Source organism: Egretta garzetta, unplaced genomic scaffold, assembly GCF_000687185.1.
Source record: "Egretta garzetta isolate BGI_Z169 unplaced genomic scaffold, ASM68718v1 scaffold107, whole genome shotgun sequence".
Taxonomy (NCBI): Eukaryota; Metazoa; Chordata; class Aves; order Pelecaniformes; family Ardeidae; genus Egretta; species Egretta garzetta.
This window is the reverse complement of record NW_009260399.1, coordinates 1,184,213-1,190,689: the sequence shown is the minus strand read 5'-3', so window position 1 is coordinate 1,190,689 and position 6,477 is coordinate 1,184,213. Positions and strand designations below refer to the sequence as shown.

Below are 6,477 nucleotides of genomic sequence, written 5' to 3'. Positions count from 1 at the left end.
CTTAAAATGTATTACAGCTTCAAAAAAAAAAAATTTAGGAAAATAGAAGTTTGATGTCTTTCTGCCATTTATATGTCTGGGATCATGTTTTTAGTCCCAACACAAAACTTACTTTGTATTTGCCAACAGGTTCCCATGTATATTTACACATACACAGAGTAACTTCTTTTTTTTTTACCTTCATAAGGATTTTTATGTATTCATGTCTGTAAACATGATCAAGCATAAGTCCCTGCTTGCCATATTTGGGAGCATTATGTTTATCCTTGTGAGTGTGATGATTTTAATAGTGGACTTTGACAAATCTGAGTTTTGACCATACGTGTATTTTGGGGTAATTTATTACTTAGGAAGATTCATCTGTTGCAATTGAGAGAAGGTGAATATTTTTAACTGTCAGTGTCATGAAGTTACGGGCTGGCTAAGAAAGTGAGTTACACTTCTTGTCTAGAAATAACCATGAGACTTCTAGAAACCAGAAGATTTTCTCAAGGAAAAACAGAAAGCGTTATGAAGCTGCATGAAAATCTTTGCTGTAGCATCTTGGCTCCCTCTGCAACTGTACATGCATTTTCACTCCTTGCCCCTCCAGCATCCTTGCAGAGCTGTCTTGCCTGCCACCACCTCGTTATAGCTCCAGCCGTAATGGATTTGCTGTGGCTGCCAGTACAAATATCTGTTTGTGCCAAATGGTGTTAGCATCTGTTTGCTGCACAAAAGCACGCTATGTCTCCTTGATCCCTTTCCATCTCGTAATATTCCAGCCCACCCTCTTTTGGCTAGTCGCAAGTCCTCGCTGCTCTCCAACCAGCAGCACGAGCACAATTCAATAATTTATGGTCCCAAGGCTCGAGCTCTTGTTCTTGTTGCAGTAAGAAGTCGCAAGGTCAAGAAAACCTACCCATGCTACTGTATGTGCAGAATCTAATCACCATGAGTCTAGAATTAGCTGTCAACCCTAGCTGAATGCTTCAGTTTTTCTTTTGTCCTCTACATGCCTATGGCTACTCTATTATTTATAATGATGACCAGCAACACTTTCTAAATGAAAGAAGTTAAATTGTTGCACAGTTCAGTGGCCAAACATATTCTGTCCACGTAACTTTTTACTTTCTTCTTATTCAGCAGCAATGCTTACACTGTGCGAGAAAAGGATCTAGCATCAAGTTTTCCATATTGAGGCACTGTTTATAATCAACTGAGCATTTTTAATTATGCATGTAAAATTACAGAATTTGTGCAGTTTTTAGGTTGTATTGCAATAATTTGATCTGACTTACATTTTAAGAACTTGCTCAGAGCCTTTTACCGTTTCAAAGACTATCCTTCTCCGTCAGCACAGTGTGGAACTTGCTGAGACTTAATTGCAGGAGGAGAAGACATCCCATGAGTACTGTAAAGCACAGGCTTATTCAGTTCCACAAAGACTTAACTGGGATTCTCATTAGGTTTGAAATTTTTTGTCCTAAAAATACATGTATTGAGTGTTCTTCCGGCATGCAGTGTGTAGATCTACATTATCAACTTGCTTCTAGTTCATAATTGTTGGTAGTTCTTACAGAGAGAGACTCCTAGTAACGGTGACATGGAAGATCCAAGTCTCTGGTCCATCTGATTTAAAGATTTGAACCATATCCCAGTGGAAGCCAGTGTTTTCTATCAGAGTTGTTCCATTTTACGTAAATAATTATTTTGCCTAAAGAATGAGTTGCTGATCACGCACCTGTACAGAATGGACATGGGACGTCATGGTTCAAGGTTGTGTGGGATCGGGCAGAGCAGAGGCTGAGCCCAAGCCTGCAGAGCTCCGTGCTTCGGTGAAAGCTTTCTAGATTCGCACAGAAGCTCCATCCTAACAAAGCTGTTCAATGGGAGCTGTCCTTGAAGTTAATAAGTCTGTACCACTGTTTCTCCCCCACCCCCAAAATTTTCATCAAATAATATTGTTGAAGCAGAAAATGTATTTTTACTGAAAAATTTCAAGCCAGCTGTAATCAATACTGAATCTACTGAGCAAGGGTAAAGATTACTTGGGTACAGCTGCCTCCTAGGAATCTTATATAAAAGTCAGAGATGGCCCAGAATGACATGCGGGAAATTATGTGTGATAAGGGACAAAAAGGTTCATCTTACCTCTCACTTCAGCTGCTGCAGTAAATTCATGTCTCCTTGATTCTCTACTTTCCATACTTAAAACTGTGAGAATTTACAGTTCCTGCTTTCATCAAAAGAGCTACAGCAAGCCCATCTGACCTTTTTGCAGCTGTGAGGGTAATGCACTTTGATGGCTGCAGTGGTGTAAGTTCCACAGTCTGCTGGAGGAACAGCCCTCTTAAGGTTAGTGTGGTAAAAGTATAATCAGGGTGATGCATGATGCGCTCTAAAATCTAATATGCGTGGATGCAAGAGGAACTTTCAGGTTGAGTTCTGCTTTAGGAATATCAGAAAAAAACAAAAGATGCAGAAAGGGTCTTCTGAAGGGTCTGGCCATGACGCAAACACCACCACGAGGTTAGGGTTTAGTAGCTGCTTTTCAGCAGGGAGTCATGGTGTGCACGTCTTCTGATTTGTTTTCTACCAGGGTATGGATTTGCTAAATTAGGCCTTCGCAAACTCCAACAAATTCGGGGATTGTTTCCCTCGCCCACTCCACACCCCTTTCTCTTGTGTCTCAGCACCACTGAACAAACCTTCTGCTCTAATCTTTTTTGGATCAACGCTGTTGATGGAGCCGGGTCCAGGGGCTCTTCTCCTTCTGTTCTGGGGCACAGGCATGTTCTCCTTGGTTTTGTACGATTAGACGGGACTGCAGCAGATCTATTGCACATACTTAAACAAAATTAATTCACATGTGCTTTTTGACAGTTTTTACAGCCTCTATGGTTTTTATCATGATTGTAGTTTTCTTAGAGCTCCAGCATCTTGGATTCATGTGAGATCTTTAACTTTTATAGAACAGAAAACTTCTCTAGCTAATGAAATTGCAGAGGCATGTAAAGGTGAATTCTAAAGGCTACAGCAGAAAACAGATAAAAATACTATAAATTTCATGATTTATGGGAGGTTGTAATGCAATATTTTTGAATAGTTAAAGAGTTGGGAATACTATTTCTCCTTTTTAAATGTCTTTTTCAGTCTTCACACTACTTAATTTTATCTTGTGCCTTTTCCTTTCTCTAAACGTGTTTCTTACTCATTTAAATACTTGTTTCTCTTCCTTTCTCTGCCTTTTTTTCTGTACACGCTTTTAATGTTTTCTTCTAAAATTTATTTCTGTAGTCTTTCTGTCTCGTTAATCCCTTCCCTCCCTTCCTCCTCCTCTTTGATGTTTGTGCTGTGGTCTTCATCCCTTTCCCAGCAGACTTCTCTTATCTCTCATTGCATGATAAAGCAGTGGGCCAATTAGCCCCCGAACAAGGTTTTCCCTCCATTCCTTGTGCAAATCCCCGAAGCACAGGCAGATAGTGCTTGAGAGACTGGATGCTTCCGTTTGCTGCTGCGTGCAGAGCTAATGGAGCGGCGTAGCCCGGAGAAGGACTACAACATAAAAAGCCTGCGGGTGCGGTGCCGCTGCCCTGCTTCCAGCGTGTCTTCAGGCTAATGCTCGGGGTTTAATTTGTATAACTCACTCTGCTCCTCGTATCAAAGCTTTATCCCCTCACGAGACTGCTCTTCAGAGAGTATTTCAAAAACCTGTCCTGTGTAAAGCCTGATGACTCAATCGTTCATGTATGTAAGTCGGAAAGGCTGCTCCCACGGTTGAGCGAGGTGAGGGCACGGGGAGGGACCTAGGGGCGTTGATCCCGTTGCCACTGGGGCTCGCAGGGGCTCAGAGAGACCGAGTCGTTCCGGGCTTCAGCCTTCCTGACAGCGTGAGTGCTTCGGCTCCCACCCAGGGTTGCGTTTAGTTTCTCAGCAAGTGCACACTCTCAAAATGAAGCCTCTGTGTTTGTACTCGGTGTAAGGACTTTTTCAGTCACAACTGGGCGCAAAGGCGCAGGGCTAATGGCCCAAAGTTTCGAGTTTCGAATGTTACTTCAGGACTGCGCCGCTGTCTGATTTTTTCCGGCAAGACATTTCTCTCCTGATTTCTCCCCACACAGGCTTACTTGACTGTAGCTGGGTGATGAGGATTAAAGCAATTAATGTTTGTACAGCGTTTGGAATGTTAAAAGCTGTTACGTAACGGCGCGTTACTATTTGGGGGGGTGCTGCAGTGCGGCTGGGCTCGGGGCGGGCAGTCGGGACGTTGGGCGGGCACCGCAGCCCAGCAGCAGCGGGGCACGGGGGGACGCAGAGCCCCCGCCAAGGGCCTTGCTGCGGCTCAGTCGCCGTCGGGGGGGAAAGCGTGCCCTTCAGCTCGCTCCACTGCTGCGTTAATGGAGCGAGTCGGCAGATGTGACACCAGCGTGGAGGTAGAGTCAGTCCCTCTAATGTGGGAGAACGTTCTGCAGAGAGGGTTATACTGCTTCTATACATTGAGTACCACCAAGATGTGATTTTTTTTTTATATGCAATTATAAAAACCTACCTTGCAGATGAAGTAGTCAAGAAATTCATCTGGTAGTCAAGAAATTCTGTAACCATGAACTATGGATTATATGACCATTGTGAGTGTATAAGGTCATTACTTATCAAAATAAATTTGCTGTTTCTCATGGGGGTTTTTTGCAATTTTTAGTTAGCAGTGGAGACAATTAAATCCATACAAGGTCAATTAAAAAAATAACATTTGCAATATTGCACTTCAAGGGCAACAGCAAGAAAAAAACCAAACCAAATAAAACCCAAATGGTAAACACCTGATAAGAAAGCTGCTTTTTGCCGATGAGCTCCAGAGTCTTTTGGTGGGGTTGCGTTAGCTTATAACATGTCTGGACTAATTGTGATCTAAGGGAAGGAGCTGTTAGGTACTAGCTGCTGGGGAAGCTGCAGTTCATATTGGCATGCTGCAGTTTGTACAGAGAGGGCCTGTGTTCTGTAGCTTTTCTGTGAAGATTAAAATTAGTAACTAGCTGAACATGGCAGCCCACGTTATAATGCAGTTTAGATAAAGCATTGGTAGTGAAGTAGGCATCTTACCAAAGCTGCCTCTGCCAGCCCTGCGTGCATTTGGGAGGGAGACCTGGTGGCACGGAGCTTGAATAACTTCCTAAATTTTTCTGTCTTTAAAATTAGTGAGAATCAATGGGCTGGTTAAATCCCTGAAAACATAATCAAGGCTATGGAGTCTAATGGCAAGTTTCAAACAGGAATATTGTTATTGGCTCGCTTATTTTGTTTGGAATATATGTGATAACCCCAGGGACCTCCTGGATGGAGAACACGGAGATGCTCCAAGGTCAGCAGGCTTGCCATGGTTTCAGATCAGAGATTCCTGTGAAAGTGATGGGAAGTTTTCAAAATTGACATCATATTAGGAACAAGTGTCACTGGGCAAGTTACATGTAGTAGCTAGGGAGGTTGCAGAGAAGGAGAAGAATTGGAAAGGAAAATCCCTTGGTTTCATTGCTATTAATGCTTCAACTTAAGCTGGCAGTCCTGCACCTCCCTGCTGCTGTTGGAAAGCCTGCTTCTGCAGTGGGATTTTGTAGCCTTGTGTCCCCACAGACCATTTTCTGGTGAACAGCTCCCAGGAATGAGGTAAAGACTGCTATGTGCAGCCTCCCCTTCCTCACCACGTGGGTCCCTTCTCTGCACACAGACTTTGGTTTTGGTTGCTGTCCCTATAGTTGACCTTTATCAGGCAACTTTGTTCATTAAATGAAAGATTGCTTCCTTAAACTAGTTTTAACTTCCAAAATAGTTTAGAGGAGCCTATAACAGCTGAGTTAAGGTTTGAAGTTCTCTTTGGTTTTATTAATCTGCTTTTTGAACAGTTTTGTGTGGAATGCTATATCCTTTTTACTTTCAATTTGCCAAATGTTGGAATGTGGCAAACACATGAAAACTGGTTGTTGTTATGTTGGAACAGTACAGTGGATTTTTTCATTTAATTATCTTTCTGCCTGTAGCTGTAGCCCTCTTGACCTCTGCACTAACTGCACCATATATTTTGTTGTTTGATAATATGCTCCTTGAGGCAGGGATCTTGCTTGTCAGGTTTATAAATCAGCAATTGCATGGGTTGCATACTGTAAATAATACTCGGAGAGGAGCTGCGTACAGGGAACTTGGGTAAATACTTCCAGCAGTTCATGTTCACTGTGTCCATGGATTCCTTCTGGATAGAACTTGCTTAGCCCTTCATTAGATTAACAACTGAAGCAATCAGCTACATCATTTCTTTACTCACAATTTCAGATTTTGAGGGTCGTGTCAGCCGGTCGCTAGCAGAAGCAGCTCTACAGAAGTGAACCCAATACCTTCTGCTTTGCCAAAACCGAATCATTTCCCTGCTTGGCTTTTATGGGAAGCAAGAGAGCTCACAGGAGAAATAACCCCGGAAACATGCTGTTAGGGATAATGGTCGAACTC

The 6,477-nt window shown here is 42.8% G+C and overlaps 1 protein-coding gene across 4 annotated transcripts in view; it reads left to right on the top strand.

The window, feature by feature from the left end:
• ZFYVE28 (zinc finger FYVE-type containing 28) overlaps positions 1-6,477 on the top strand; it is an 82,225-nt gene that overhangs the window by 72,414 nt on the left and 3,334 nt on the right. The gene's annotated exons all lie outside the window — the stretch shown is intronic.